At 37.4% G+C, this 17,053-nt stretch overlaps 1 protein-coding gene across 8 annotated transcripts in view; it reads right to left on the bottom strand.

Moving 5' to 3' along the window:
- The window catches only part of LOC122834664 (neural cell adhesion molecule L1-like protein), a 61,584-nt gene that overhangs the window by 40,748 nt on the left and 3,783 nt on the right, over positions 1 to 17,053 (bottom strand). For 2 of the 8 annotated variants that reach the window (XM_044123319.1, XM_044123371.1), the window contains exon 1: positions 756 to 977. The exons of 2 other annotated variants lie outside the window; for them this stretch is intronic. The gene's annotated coding sequence lies outside the window, so the exon portion shown is untranslated. Of the gene's footprint in view, positions 1 to 755; positions 979 to 17,053 lie in introns of those variants that run through there. 4 more of the 8 variants (XM_044123342.1, XM_044123349.1, XM_044123333.1 and 1 more) reach the window with 4 other exon arrangements.

Genomic DNA, 17,053 nt, shown 5'->3' with positions numbered 1-17,053 from the left:
TAAAAGATTTTGGTTGGACATTGCCTCTGACAGTCTTTGAAGGTACTGCACAGGCATGAGAGAAATGATAGAAGCAGTGAGTTTCGATTTAGATCAAATCAAGTAGACAAGATCAGACCAGCAAATGTCTGCAAAGCCCTTGTGAGGTAGGAACCCCACAGCCCTTAAATGACATGAAAAGTGTTGTCTTCTGCTGATGTTCACAGCACAACAACAACCCAAGGCAGTTTTATTCACTGGCAGTAAATCTCCTAATTTACTGTTGCACACCCAAAGAACATTGTGAAGAAGGCAAATTACTAGACCTGCAAAGCAGCCTCTTCAAAGTTAAGCCATACAAACCCAACACCATTCATTTAAAAAGAAGAAATCCTTGGAGTGCAGAGCAGCGTGGGGTGCCTATGTAAACACATAAAGCATTTGTTTTTGGAGCTAAGGGATCTATTACCTGAACACATGGCAGATCACAGTCACAAATCCACAGGGATTGTATTACCTAAGCCATTAGTCGGCCAAAGGCATGAAGAGTGTCAGTACTACACGACTAATCCAGGCAAACACATGCTGTACACAGTGAACCCCACACCTCCTTTCTTCCCTCCGATAACAAGTCTCAGTTGAGGACAGACGCAACTTCAGCACACATTCCAAATTCAACCAGTCATAGTCTTACATGTTAATCTGCTCAAGTTCACAGGGAGGAAACATCTTTTCAACAGAAAAATCCAAGTTTTCCTAAAGTAACCAATACTCACAGTTCTTGAGTCATTTTACATCTTCCACCTTTGCCAGGGGCCCAAGGCAAATATGTTCATATAAGAGTAAAAAAACAACGAGTAGTTCACTCAAGCAACTCTTTCACTCTCTCTCTCTCTCTCTCTCTCTCTCTCTGTTTGAACAAACATCTCTGACTTGTCTTTCCTCTTTCACCTCACACTGCTCCTCTCCTGCTGCACAGACACGCCTCACTCCCCACCATTCTACTCAGGCTACTAAAGAAGCGACAGGAGACTCACTGAAGTGACATATGTCGCCAAAGCCTCTCACTTGGCAGAGAAGCTCTCAAATCCCGCGACAATGACCGGGACTAAGACTGCACAGCGGGGGGGATGCTTGGATGGCGTTTAAAAAAACGAGTGTAAAGGAAGTACAGGCATGCCTTATGCTCTCTGTGTCATTCTTTCTCTTGATTTCCTAGATCCCTCCGCAAATCATGAAAGGCCATTTTAACTCGGCTTATTCCCAGTGATTTAAATGCAATGAGTCTTACAGTCCCCTTGACAAGAGGGCAAAGTCATCTGGTTGTACTGAGCCCAACACTTTTTGTGCTTTAATTTCCATGCAACATTTTATGGATAGATGGAACATTGGGAAAAACTTTCAGACAGAGACTGAATGGTATGGGTACAAATCAAGTTTTTTGTTCCTCTTAATATTTTTTCTAAATGTTATTTACAATTACGTCTGGCTTTTTATCTCTATAAAAACAATTTTGTTTTAATCAGCATCTCTTTTCGAGCTTTTCAAACAATTTATATCTGTGGTTTTACGTAAAGGTCCCCCAAGAGACATAATATCAGACAATACAATATGAAGCATTCAAATTGGACAACCAGGTAGATCAGTTACTTTTACAACTGCAACTTGTACAACATAATTTGTTAAATCAAATGAAGACATTAGTAAATTAGGATTTTTTGTTCTTCTGCATTGCTCAAGTCATAAATCAATAGTTGAATCTCAATGGCAAATACAGATCTGTGCATTACATTTTCTATTTCCAAGTATGTTTCATTAATCACATGGCATACAAAAAAACCTTGTATCATCTTGTTGTAAATATTTATCTTGTAGGAAAAACTGCTGTCAAATTATATTTAAAAATTTGTGTATCAAGGCTGTAGCCCCTTGCTGGGCAATCTTAAACTGAACAAACAGGACAAACCAGTGTATAAATTGAGTATCCACCCACACACTGTGTATTTTCTCTAATAATAATAATTTAAGCTGTAATTGGTGATAACAGCTGGGTGTTATCCACTAACAGAGCCACTTTACCTTAAAATTTTGAAATAAAAGCCTAGGTAGGGCTGTCCAGAGTAGGGCTGCACAACATTTGAATTGCTCTTCTACTTTATAATAGCTTACAACTGTGACATGCTGCATTTTTAGTACATTTCATCTGTCCACAATGAGACTCCATCAATAGACTGACGCTGTTATTGGCATGCAAAGTGTTTATTCACGACAACTGGAAATAACTGAACTATTGCCTTCCAAACAATCGATTGCAACATTGGTAATGTGCACACTGCTATAGCAGTGGTACATTCTTTACTTAGAAGTATATACAGTTAAAAGCTCTCCATTCTGACTTAGTTTCTCTTTTGAAGGAGAGTCAACTTTTGTGCACACTCAAGGCTGTTATTGTCCCCTTCAAAATAAAGGCCTGATTTTCAAATTAAAGTGAACTCTTGTCTATACCTCACTGACAATGTGCTGGCAAAATTTCATTAGATGCCTTACACTGCCTAATATGCTGCGTCAGACAAGATAAATATGATTAATGTGTGAACTGTAAGATTAGTGAGGAAATTTAGAACAAAGGCATTTATAAATATAGAAATTCATATCTACACTTTCCCATGTAAGGTCTTACATTTTTCATGGTAAAAATGCAGCATCATTTGAAATGTTATAAATTTAGACCTGCAAATCCAGATGAAAACTATTTCCGGCCTTTTCTGCAACTCAGACTAAACTCCCTGTAACCGCTAAAGGAAAGTCTGGACATAATTACACACTTCATTTAAGACCTTTTTCAGCGCATCACACAGACCTAGTTCATGTCTAATGAAGCGCGGTTTGTATAAACTCTGCAAAAAGAACTTTAAAGCTTAGTTTCCAATCTAGATGCACATTGAAACTCATCAGGACATAAATTCTTATTTACTGAATATGAGTGCATATGAAATAAAACAGCATACCTGAATCGGTACACCACAAGTTTTTTTGTCCTTGAAAATATGTCTCGATTGTCTAAATGTAAATCTTTTGTAAACATCAATATAATGTTTCAGAAATTTAAAACACATCTAAGAGTCATTAAATGACACCACAGGAACTCAGGCCCTCTTAACAGCTGGTAATACCATGGCCTTGCTTATTCAGATGCAATAGGCATCTTTGAGTACAACTCTTCACACAAGGCATCAAAATAAATCTTGAGTCATTTCACCTGGGGTTCCTGCTCTACATGTACATAAAGGGATTTATCTTAACGGGCTGTTTAGCATTATTCACCTTATTTAAAGGGAAATTAAATTAGCTTAATTATATTACCTCAAAAACATTTTGAATGTTTTGATATTTTTGCATTTTCTCACTATGCATCACAAATTATTATGCATCTTGTGAAATGTAAGAAAAATGGTACATGGTTTTCAAAATTACTTTGAAATAGTACTAAAGAGTGTGGTGTGAATTTGTGATCCTCTTTATTCTCCCTCACTGAAAATAATGCAGAGCCTTTGGAAGCAACAACAACAGCATAACAACCCTGAACATGCAGCCAGAGCTATGAATCAAAGTTTAGTCATAGGTGGAATGGTCTAATTAAAGTCCAGATCTAGATACAGTTGAAAATCAAGACTTGAAAGTTGCTGTTCACAGACACTCTCCATCTAAGCTGAATGAACAAGAGCTGTTTCACAAAAATGGTTGGCAAAATTTTTTTGTCAAATGCACACAACCCTTTTTCAAACAGAATTTGCTTTGGAACAAATCGATAACATTTCAAGACACTGAATGTGAAAATGTTAATATATGTTTCAGTACAAATGACTCAGTGAACCGACAACATGGAAACTGTTACATAATGACACACAATAATGTCCAAACCAGTACATAAGGGCATGCTTGTAAAACAAATGAGTGGCATGTGTCTTTTGTGCATCCAAACTATGCAACAGAGCTGCCCCTCCTCCAAACCTTTGTCATGTGGTATTTCTGTCCCAGTTTCCTGGGCCTCAAATATTTCCTACAATAGAAACAAATAACAAAAGGGTATTTTTTTCTCTCTTAAATTAAAGCTTACTAAAGACAAGTAAAGTAATAATGACAAAAATTGGGAGAACAAAAAAAAAGGTGAGAAAAGCTTAACCTAAAACATCAACAAGTAAATGTATCTGAATATGTAAAAAACAGAGAAATTTATGGCTGGGACTTTGCAGGTGGCTAGCAGAATCCATTGTTCTATCAATCGTGGCATGTCATCTAATGCTGAACCAGTAGAGAAGTCCAAATCATCACACTACCTCCACCATGTCTGACTACATGTGATGGATTTTCTTTTTCTCAAATGCAGTGTTAGTTGTACATTAGATACATCTGGAACCACAAGTTCCAGGAAGTTCCAGTCTTGTCTCATTAGTCCATATAATTTATTTTCAAATGTCTTTGGGGTCATCAAAATGTTCTGTATGAAATCTTCTTGTTTCTTTTAGCCAGCATTCATTTTGGCCTTAGCACTCTCCAATGGATGCCAATTTTGTCCAATCTATTTCTCAATTGGTTTTTCTATTTTTTGGTTTTGATGTTTAAAATAAATAAGATTAAAATCTGTTTCTGATTATCTGATATTTTGAAACTTGATCTTAGATAATCAAGATAAAAAATTAGAAATTTCAATGTCTGGTCGATTGGCTGGTTTTCATATCTATGGAAGCTAACAACAAAGTTGGAGAGAAATTTGGTTTCAATGGAAAAATGTCTTGACAAATAAAAGCTGCTACGCAAGCATTAGAGACATGTCAAAAGGACTTTGCTGTTTAAAGCCAGACTTCACTTTAAACAACACTCCTTCCTTAGCCTCTTCCAAAACTGTCAGTGCTCCAACATGCAGCTTATTTGTATTTCAGATCTCTACGTTCTTAGAAAAAATGCTAACCGTGCATGCCTGGAATTTGCCCAAACAGCTCTCTGACAATTCAAACACAAGCTTAGCAAACCTGCGTTTCCAGTATAATAAAAAGAAACAGTGGCATAGCACATCTGCAGTGTTGACAGACCCGACAGGTTTGAAGTAAATGAACATAGTTCATATTCCAAAACATAAACACAGTTCAACAAAAACATATTAAAACTTACATCAGCATGTAAAGCATGACGTATAATTATTTTTAGGGTCTCCTTGTCCTCATTTTACTAAATGTTCATCATTTCTGAACTACTACTCCGATTCGTCCTCCTTAACCCTGATCATTCTCCCCTGGCAATCCAATTTAACAAGCACACAGATTTTTAAATGATTACTGCTTAGTTTTATGCAGAATCACTCCTTCATTGTTTGTAATGAATGGTTTTCTCAGTGTGCTTTAGGTGTGTATCGGTTTGTGTGTGTGGCTCATCAACGTTCACTCAGTCGGGGTTTAAATGCTTCCTGTGCTGGAACACTGTGATTAGTGGAGTGACATGTAGAGAGCTGCCTCCTGAAAAGGAGCTGGCCTTGCACGCACATACATAACACGCTATGACAACAGATTCCTCAGTCAAAGGTTTGGTATTTCACTCACGCACATTTCATTTAACCACTACTTCTTCTGTCTTTTGTAAATATTAAACTCATGTAAGGAAATGTAGAGCTTTTACAGTGACTATAGAGAAAATAGTTGTGGCAAATAATTTAAGACCTCTCATTAACATGGATTACAAAACAACACAGTCAATCACCATGGAAATATGTCCCTTGCAGTTGTGGAGTGACAAAGAGTGTTATTCAGGAGCTAAATCAGTTCCAGCACAGAAAAGATTCAAAGATAGGCTTCCTCCCATCGCACACTGGAGCTATGACAGGATCTCGTCACTCTTTCCAGAACCGACATACTGTTCTTCACTTTTGCAAAGAAGCAAACAAGAGAAACATTACAGTCTGGTCTGAGCTACGCTGGTAATTAGTTTATGGGATCATCTTGAAGACCTGAAGTGATATTTTAATAGAGTTTTTAAAATGGCCAGCATATTCTATCTGTTTTGTCTCAACATTGCAATTTGCATAGAAATAGTTCCTTTTATTAGCAAAGTTTGAAAAAGCCAAAGAAGAGAGGAGATATTTTTAACAAAATGGCATACAAAACTGTCCCTTTAATAAATCCTCCATGTACACTAGTTCAATTTGCTCTCATATAATTTGATCATTTTCCAATCCTGTGGTTTCTGCAGTGCATATTTTCTAAGAAGAAGGCATCCCCTAAGCCGCTTCCTGGATATTGTTACATACCTTCCTTTTTTAATAGTATCAAATACAACACACACCTTTGCAGTCTAAAAAGTAATGAGATAAAAATCCTTCACAAAGTTGAGAGGGAAGGTGAGGCTTTTCTCTGGGTAAAACATATTTTTGCACATTAACTGAAACTTTAAATTGAAAAAATAATTTATCCTCATGTTTTATCCAGTATTTGTAAAACTCTGTTTTCATTAGCCATAAGTTATCACAGGGACCTACTTTTTATGTAGTATTGTTTTCCTCAATACTTGGCACCTTTAAGTCAAATTCCTTGTTTTTGGGATCCAACAGGACTGGACTTGTGTGCACCCATCACTCTGACTTTTCTATTGAATATCTCTCACTATCCCTACCAAATGTTCAAACGCACACTTTCTCGATGTCTAAATGGAAATTTTTGTGTCATTTATCCAAGACAAAAGTTGGGTTTCACCTGCAGGCAGAATAAGCAAAGGATAAAAAGTAATCTTTCTGACTATGTTTGCCTGGATGAAAAGGGGAGAATTTAATTATTTTAAATTGTGTCAAGATAATGTTTTAATCTCCTGCACCAATAACCTTGTCTTTCAGTTTCTTCATCATTAAGTAGCAGTAAGATTTTTTCCAGACAGCAATGACATAAGTCTGATTAAAAAAGGACTATGGACATATTCAGTCCTAAATGATCTACACAGCACAGAAAGGAAACTCCAAGAGAACAATGCATGTAGTCAGAGAAAAAAATGTGTTAACTAACATGGTGGTGACCCCCTACTGCTAATGATTCAGGTTTCATAGAATAGCCATAATAAATCTGAAGTCTGAGTCCACAGCAAACAACCAGTACTTAATGTTGTGGCCATTTTCAAATAGACCCAAATACAAAGTGACTCTTTTATATTAACTGAATTTTAAACCTTTGATCAAGTGACATCATGGTTAAGAGCTCGTGGCCCATATGGAGACGTATTACTTAGGTAAGTACCCAAGTAACTCCTGAGACAACAAGGATAGAAGTTGAACCCTGCATCAGCTTGTGAGTGCAGCAGCATCACTGCTGTCTGACACAGGCTCCTGAAAGGGGGAACCCTGTGAAAGTGTCAGTGCATTTCTGCATTTGCATATTTGGAACACCATGAACTAAAGAGTTTGTTCCTGCCTGTGTGCCAAATTGAAAGGGTCCATTAAAGAGTGTTTTAGTGGCTTTACTGCATTCGGTTGGAAGTTCGGATGTTAGTGTACAAAAAGCAGATAAAATATTACTAGCTCGAATCGGTCCACATGCGAATGACTCACTCAACAACTCCTAACAAGTCAAGAGGTGTGCCTCATAAAAAAGTTACAAGTCCTAATAATTATGTCATCTTGTTTTGGCACAAGTACAAAAAAAGAAAATAGGTAGCAATGTGGTTGGTCTTACATTCAAAGCCAAGTATCAAGCTAAGCCTGTTTACTGTAAACCAGAGATGCAACCTGCCCTGGGGCAATTCCCAAGCAGAGTACCTCAATTTCTCACACTAAGGCACTGCTGGAGTCAGAATAAGTAAAACAGTCGATACTAACCCTGTTGTTATACTGTTCTGGGAGTTGCTTTTATGTTTTCTTTCCATTCCTAAAGATTTTTACCTCTTATCCAACAGTGAAAGGGAATGAAAACTGAAGCATTGTCAAAAAAAACTGAGAGAGGATTATCTTTTTTTTTTCAGTATACTGACAAAATATGCATTGAAACAGATACACACAATTGGCTTGTTATGCCAATTTAAATTTAAGACAGAATAGTGAATTTGATAGGACAAAATGTTTTGCTTGAGAGATCGTGTCCTTTAAGTTGCACATTTTCTAGATCCAAAGGCTGTTACACTATTCAAATCAGGCAACATACCTTCAATATCTGATTTAAGCTCTTTTACTCTTTTTAAAATAGTTTAGTAGAATAACGTTGTCAGGTCAAAATACTCTGGTCTATTTTTTCCCAGTCCAACCCTGGTATGAGGTAGAGTTTGATCAATGAGTAGTTTTACCACTGTCTTTACTTTGCATCCAATCCTGACCAGGCCAAAAATTGCCAATCATATGAGCATTTTTGTGATTATTTGAGTTGGTGGACTCCAACCATTTCTTCAACAGCTGATAAAAAAAATTTAAGATGATAGCTTTAAAAATGCTAAATCTGTATATAAATCAGACTTTCATATTATTTCTTTTATGGTATTCTCACTGTCATAGCCCTCTGATGGCATAGGCACAAAGGCTTCTTGTCCTTGAACCTGTCAAGATTGTTAAGTTCTACAGACAAAGCCTCTCACAAGGTTTCAACTCTCCTGACATTGAATGCAACAAGACAGTCGTTTCAAATAGTTTTAAAACGCTCCGAAGGTATTGCGAGAAATAATTCAAATGGTAGACTCTACTTTGCAGCGCACAACATTAGACGCTAAAAAGTGGAAGAAATCGTTATTCTTTGACATGAGGAAAAAAATGATGTGGATTTAATGGTGCTACTGGTAAGATCAGGAGATTATACTGAAGATGTGTTCTACATGGCCCAGTAGAGGATGTACCATCATGCTTTTCAGAGACTGTGTCCATCTAACATGTGCGAACTGCAAATTGCTCATTAACTGAATCTTCCTCGGTCAGTAACGTAATCCTACATAAGGACACAGACTTTTAACAGTGCTGTTCGGATCTTGTTGTTTCTACGGAACAATGAAGTTTCACTGGAGGAGTCAAATCAGAGTTGAATATGTAAAAGTGTTGTAGAGGGCATTCCTCTCGACTGAGGGCCCTCATCTGTACCGCAATAACTGGATCTTTTAAAAGACCACCACTAAAGTTCACAACAAGGATCTGATAAAGACCTTTTCCAGGTCAATGATGCCCTTCAAATTTTAATCTAAATAATAAAATTGTTTGGGAATGGGGGATTTAAGAAAATGTGGATCAGTTCCAAAACATTTATGGACTTTGGAAAACCATCTTCACCACAGTGAGCAACATTTCCACCAACCTATTAGAAACACTCACATCAAGCACAAGTAAGCTAAATTTGAAAGTGATTAATCTCAAACTATAGGGCAACTCACTATTCCCTTCTAAAATTAATTATCAGCTGATAAATATCCTGTTGAATTTTAAAATGTAATTTTCACTAAATTACCCTATTTGTCTTCCTTCTGGCTTGTTTCACCTCCTTTTGTATGCTGAGGATTAATTTACAACCCAATTATGATTGTGTAGCCTGAAATGCAAATGTATAAACCTTTTTCCACAGTTCTTAGATGTGTGATCAGGAGTGGACTTAAAGGTGGATGATCAGATTTTTAAATGCCATTTTAATCTTTGTTTCAGTGTTTCAAAGCATTTCATATTGAAACAAAACCAAGTAGAATTAATACAAGAATCAACAAAGGAATTTGAGATTGAGGCAATTCTGATGACATTCCACATAGCAATTCATGGATCAATATTCTCCCAAATAAAAGCCTGTTGTTAACAGCACTGCTGGAAATCAAGTTCAAAGAACTTCAAGCGCCAAAATGTTTTTATATTTGATTGCTGTTGCACCACTTTTAACTAAGACAATAACTGTGCCCCATTTCACATGTGCTTTCTAATAACTCCAATGAAACAAAAACATCCGCAACAGAGTAATTTCAAAGAATAGCCAGTGGGGTTAGCTTGTGATGGAAACTTCAGCTAAAATGATCCGAGCTTTTATATCCACGGGCCAAAATATCCAATGAGACTCGGTGTTGCAAGAAAGTTAATTCTGTCATGTTTACTCTGAATTAGCTGTTAACCAGAAGAAAAGATTAAATGCTCAAAGAATAAAACAGATTGGCCAGGACTATTTTGCTCTGCAGGCTTTATTTAGAGATGCACAAAACTTTCTTTCAGGAATAAAACAAAATCTACACACATTGTCCACAGCTCAATTACTTAACATAGTTCATGAGAGTAGTTCACTCTACTGGCACCCACTATCATAAGATCTCATTCCAGTAGAGTACCTTTCAGACGAGGTGGAACTGGAGAACCACAGTGTGAATGAACAGCTGACATACTAATAGGTGTGTCTAGGAAGTGTAGAAATAGGAGTTCAATATTGATTTCTAAATGAATATTGAAGCTTGCTTTCACTGAAATTTTTAAACTCATACACCACTCTTCAGCGCCATTGCTCTCAAAGTTTACGTAAATCTTGGAGAAACTGTTCTGGCAAAAACATGTTTATATTTAATAGTTTGCAACTGTATTCATCTACATATCTGCCTGTTCATATGACAACTATTTAAATCTAGTAATCATATCATTTTTCTTATGCCTACAGACAACGAGGAAGTCTGGTTCTATTAAGGAAATATTTTGCTTAATATTCATGTAGATCCAGGCAAAAAGCGAGATTCACTGCTGTGTTGAGTTAGACTGAGGACGCCACTAAAAAGTATTTCAAGTTGTCAAATTATTGAGTTCTAGCTTTAAAACAATACAAATCTGATACTCTCTGAGAAAAAAAACTATTTTGTATGATTATTACGTGATTAAGGAAAATGTCTTAATATGCAGCAGGCAGCAAAGGAAAGATATTTAACTTTTTTCTTATCTGGATTATGTCAACAACAAGCCAAGGAACAAGTCACCCAGATCATGTTTATCTCAAATAGTTATTGATCTACTCTCTTTATGTTCATTTAAATACATACATCAGATTTTAAAAAGATGCAAATCAACAATTTCTCAGAGGGCAACATTGCTACCTTGCTGTGGCAAACAAGGGCAGAGCTACTATAAAAAGAATAAAGGGTGAGAAAAATTAAAAGAGTCAAAAAGCTGAGGAGCAGACTTTGGGTGGGGGGGTGATATCTGTGGTGCAGGAGAGAGAAATCCATGGGAATGCAACTCATTAGCACATGAATCAAATTCCAGTAGACCTGATTTTAGAGCGCGTAGTCCGGAATACCAGCAGTAGAGGAGCAAAATTATGAGTGCTGGTGTCAACCCTAATCCCCTGAATAGTGTGCCAAAATTGTAATGCCCACAACTTTGTTTGGAAAAACATTACAAACATAAAACAAAAACTATCACAACACCTTCTGGATATATTGTATAACATTTTCATGTTAGACAAGATTTGTAGGGCTTGTTCACACAGTGAAAGCACTCATGATGATCTTCAGCTCCTTCAACAATTTCTTTCTTGTATAGCATTTACGTCCTGTAAAAGAGAAAAATATTGATGTCTGTTGAACCATTTCTGTTTTCATTGCCCACATTTTTTAGATCATATTTGGTTTCATTGGTGAGCCATTTACAGGTAAAATCCATCATGTATTTTTTTAAATCCTGTTTCATAGAAATTATTATTATTATTATGTGATCTAAGAACATCCCCAGGGACTTTTAAAGAGAACTAACACATACTCTCATTTCTAGCAAACCTCAGTGGCCTTCACATGACAGCTGAATACAAATGCAGTCAACAGCTTTCAAATTTTTATTTGAAAACCATATATCATTTTCTTTCCATTTAACAATTGTGCATTACTCTGACTCATCACATAAAGTCCAAATAAAATGCACTAATAGGTAGTTTTAAATTCACCAAGAGTAAATAACTTCTAGAGGTATGAATACTTTTGAAAGGTGCTGTATTTTGGATCATGTCAGGAGGGAAACTTTGGCGAGACAAAGAAGCCAGTTTTATCCCTTTATCAGTTGTGGGAACAGCAAGTGCAGTTATATTCCTAACAAGAAGGAGCGTGTAGGAACAAGACTGTGCATCATAGCAATGTCCTTATCTTCTCTTCGACAGTGAAACCTATCATAATCTTTCATCGAATGTCTAGAACTGCTATGTTCTGTTTTCATTGTTTGACACAGCAAAGTAAATGTTCACTGAGCCATTGACAAATTAACAGGAGGTGCCCACATATAGAGAGGATGTTTACTTCCAAATCTAGCAAAAGGGACATGCTGTCACAGTCAACAAGGGGATAGATCACAGATGTCACAACGTATTTCTGTATTTCTGACTCAGTATGAGTGTTTGTCCTGAGTCTCAACAGTGAGGACACTGTTCATAAGCAAGAGTCGAGATGAATGTTGGGGGAAGAGCGTTTTAGGAGCCAGCAAACTATGCTCCTCACTCACCAGGAGGAATGCAGTCTATTGACCGTCAAACCTGCTGAAACGTTCCAGTAAATTAAGCACATGTGGGGAGTAAAGAGGAGTTTGGACCAGCATAGGTGACCGCAGTTAAACTGGATCACCCAACTCAGACAGGATTCCATTATTTGTGTCTCCTGCGTGAGGCGCTGATTCCTCCAAACATTTGTCGGCTAGAGTGGTCACGACCTTTGCTCTTCGTAGTTAGGACGAACTGGGACGGAAAGAGCAAAAGCCAGGCTCCATGGTAACCAGAATCCTGGTATCTAAGCTGGCAGAGTTTACTGGAAAGTTTTTTCTCAGAGCAGAAGCCTTCATCCCCTCACTGAAGATAGCAAATACATCAAGTGTTTTAAAAGGCAGACGAGATTGAAGGCAATCAGCTTTTTAATTGAAATAGAGGGCATTTTAAAACACGGTGTTGAGTTCCTGTGTGTCAGTGACTGCAGTAAATATTTCCCTGGCATTCCAAATGTGGACTGACTGTCCTCAGAGTGCAGCAATAAATTCTCCAGACAAATACACACATTCGAGCTTTAGTTTCTCTTTCATGGTCATCTTCTCATGGCATCATTAGATGACCGAGTAAGATGCTGGATGTCTTTTTAAGGCAAGAATCCAAGCTGGGAGTTGCATGATAAAGAATTGTTTTACATTTCAGTCAACGTCTCATAAACAAATGAGAGAAGTGCCAGTAAGACTGGTTTCAGGTTTTCTTTGAGGTCTGAGCTGCCAATTTTGTTTTGTTTTGTTTTTCCTGAACAATACTTTACAAAACACAACTAAGTAAATAACTAAATAACTGAACAGAATATCATTAAAGGCCAACATACTCCATAAGATCAATAAATTGTGTTCCCTCTTCCAGAGATTTTGACATTCTTTGGTACAACACTGATTTTGATATCCACTGGTCATTTTGAGATGCGTTGAAAACTTATTTAAAAGTACCTCTGCAGTACATTTAGTTGATTCAACATGGTGGTAACATGATCTAACACAAAGGTGCATATTAGGGCAGAAACTTAGCAATGAAGTAAAATGATTTGTCTTTAGACATTCAAAGTTAGACTGTGCAAAGTGGTCTGTGTTATTTGGAAATGGAAGAAGTTCAGCACTGCTAGGACCCTTTCAGATAACCCCCTGCCCTCCTAAATAATAATCAGATGTTTCAGTGTTTGACCAATATAATTTCATTAGAACCTTATGGATAGAATAAAGCTGCATATGGAATCTAACATATAAAGATTAAACAAAATTAACCTACTAACTTCCATGATGACACCTACGTCCTCATGGTCCCATTGTCGGACCCATTTGGTGCTGACAGTTAAGGGGTTACTACAGGCAAAATTCAGTTGTAATGTTTCTGAAAGTTGTAGCATTCGCTCTCAAGACCAGATTGCAGAGTACAAAGAGTGTTAATTAATTCATGCATGTACTAGATTATCATGCTAAAGAGCATTTAAACAGCTAATCCACATGAAGGCTTTCTCTCCGACTACTCATGTGCAAAAGATGCGATTATTGTGCATCTCGGAGAAAACCAAACACTTACTCCTTCTTCTCTGCAGGGAGCAAGAGATAATTTGGAGCCCTCGCCATCCACTTAAAAGCTCCCCTGCATTCAGCTTAACAAGCACATCATTAATTGTGATTTGTCAGTGATTTTACATTTAAAACAGAGCGTATAATTCAAAATTTGCAAGGATTTAAACCTTTACATGGGATTAATTTAAGAATCTCTCAGCGATACAGTGATGAGCAATGTTCACACGAGGCAGCTAACCGTTTTCTCAGCTAATTTTTTTTTGTCTTTGTCTTTTTCTAATTAACAATGTTTCCAACTGCGTATGCCTCATAAACAAAGTTTTAACACTAAAATCAATTCCACGCAACAAACAACAAATTGCAGCCCATGAGAGCTCTGAAGAGCAAAGGTAATTCGCAATCAGCTTTCTTTGCCCACTAAATATGACTATTAGGTTATGCTCTGCTACTTCATGCAGTGGTTTCACGTTGATACCATAACTTTGTTGACTATAAGTGACTGTCATGGAGTTTTGTTCTTCCCAGCGTAGCACTGATTAAGTGGCTAAGAGACTCACCCCCTCTTACACCGCACGAGCTGATCTCAATGGATAACAATGAGCCGCTCAGATGCTGACAGCATCTAAATATACTTCACCCTGTCACAGCATATCTATTATATTTAACATTTTTGATCTGTCAAATGTGCTAAATAAAGAAAAGAACTTTTGTGTGCCTGTTTCCAAATCATAATGTATGGAATGTTCACTATGTAAAAGACTTGATGAGGTGTATTTGTTAGATCTCCACCCTGCAAATTTAGGGTTTAACAGAGCACTGCAGCAGCATGCACTAATTATACAATTAGAGAATTTGCTGAGGGGCAGTTATCACCAAATGTCTTTGACAGGGAAAGAGAGAAGTGAGCTGGAGACAACACGCCTAGCATGTTGCGACATATGCTGTGTCTCCCTATCCGTGGGTGTAGGATCACTGAAAAACTACGAATGATGATTTACTGAGGCAGCGTTGCATCTTCTGTCTGTGTCCCCCTGGGGATTGAGGGTTGGTGACTTTCCATGTTTTTATTGTTTGTTTTTTTCCTCTGAAATGTTGAAATACGTATAAAATACAGCTGTTGTAAATTATTATTTTAGTAATCGAGTAATCTATTGATTATTCTGACAATTAATTGAGTAATCAAATAAAAATGTGATGAAATAAAGTACTTCTAAATTCTGCCATAACAGCGGCACTAGTATCGGATTTCAACTTGGGCCCAAATTTTCATATCCCTGCATCCCCTATAATTACCTTTCTCTAGTTCAGATAATTAACTTGTAACAGCTTACTTTTAAAGCTAACTTGGAAAAAGATTATACAAAAATCTGAAACTATATTCAATCTAATAATAAACCATCAGGCTCACAAATACTAAAGTCTAGACTCCAGATTTTAGATTATGACTTCATCTTCAGTGAATTTAATTAATAGATAAACTCTCACCTTGCCCAGCCAATTATAGCTCACCGCTTATAGCTGTGTAAGCGGTGGGATTGTTGGTACCTACATCACACACAGAAACACATCTGCTATGTACTGCCACAATGCGCTCCGCCACCCAGTTGTTGTGGCCAGGATGGCGGCACGTTTATTTTCCTGTTTGTCCGTAAAGCTACACTTATGCTAAGCATCTGCAGCTGCCCACAGTGTTCTGTGTATCCCCTCCACCTGTATAAATATCCATCTATCCATCCATTGTCTATACACCCTTTGTCCCTAATGGGGTCGGGAGGGTTGCTGGTGCCTATCCCCAGCTAACATTCCGGGCGAGAGGCGGGGTTCACCCTGGACAGGTCGCCAGTCTGTCGCAGGGCAACACAGAAAACAGACAGGACAAACAACCATTCACACACACACTCACACCTAGGGAGAATTTAGAGAGACCAATTAACCTGACAGTCATGTTTTTGAACTGTGGGAGGAAGCCGGAGAACCCGGAGAGAACCCACGCATGCACAGGGAGAACATGCAAACTCCATGCAGAAAGACCCCGGGCCGGGAATCGAACCCAGGACCTTCTTGCTGGAAGGCAACAGCTCTACCAACTGCACCACTGTGTAGCCCTTCTAATAAAATATTTTCTCCTAAATAATATAATTCCTCAGAAGTATGATCAAAATTGCAATTTTTACACAGCCCTTGTTAATGATTCAACTAATATTGACCTTTTTGTTTCATTTATCGTATGTATTTTTTTTTAAAACAATTACAAAGTCTGCTAATATGACACAGTAGCCTGAAACTTTGACCAAATGGACTGTGTTGTGTCAGACGGAGTCTAGATCTCACTCACTCATTCTTTCGTTTCTAAGCAGATCAATTTCTAGGTACGTTTTTTTAGCAGTATTTTTACGCTTATATTTAGGTACATCAGACCTTTAATCTGTAAAAGAGGCTTACCATTGCAAACAACTTTTGTGTCCTCAAGTGTTTGAGATTTTATTACTACCTTCTATTTTGTCAGTAAATCTGTTTGCAACAACCCCTTGAGATGTGTAGGTTTCCCTGCTGACTCCTCAAGCTGTTGTGTTATTTCCTGCGTGAATTCACTGTCAGTTTGAATTCATTCTCCAACTTCAGAAAGGTGCACTCAGACAATTCACCCTGTGACATTTAAGAGTGTTCTCATCCTTTCTCTGCCTCCAATAAACCAGAAAATGCAGGTTCTAAAGGGTTCAGATCACTTTTTACTTATTATTGTTTACACAGGGAAACCTGGATATCTGGGTTTTTCCAAGAAATAAATGATTACTTCGACAAAACCACTCCAACTTGAGTAAGTCCCATGGATTTATGATCCAAGTAAAGCTGTAATATTTGGGAAACTACAAGCTTCTTCAGTGTGTTATCTGGTAATTGCCACTTTGACATTTTCATGTGGGTTTACATCTGTAATTTATTCAGTAAAAACGAAGCTCTCAAAAATCCTAGCAATATCCTCCTTTAAAGAGCAAATTGCTCATGGCTCCAGAAAGGTAATCTATGGGCAGTACTGGCAAATCAGAAATGTTTTTATTAGCTCAG

Source organism: Gambusia affinis, linkage group LG01 (assembly GCF_019740435.1).
Source record: "Gambusia affinis linkage group LG01, SWU_Gaff_1.0, whole genome shotgun sequence".
NCBI classification, from domain to species: domain Eukaryota; kingdom Metazoa; phylum Chordata; class Actinopteri; order Cyprinodontiformes; family Poeciliidae; genus Gambusia; species Gambusia affinis.
This window is presented reverse-complemented; position numbering and strand designations above follow the sequence as displayed.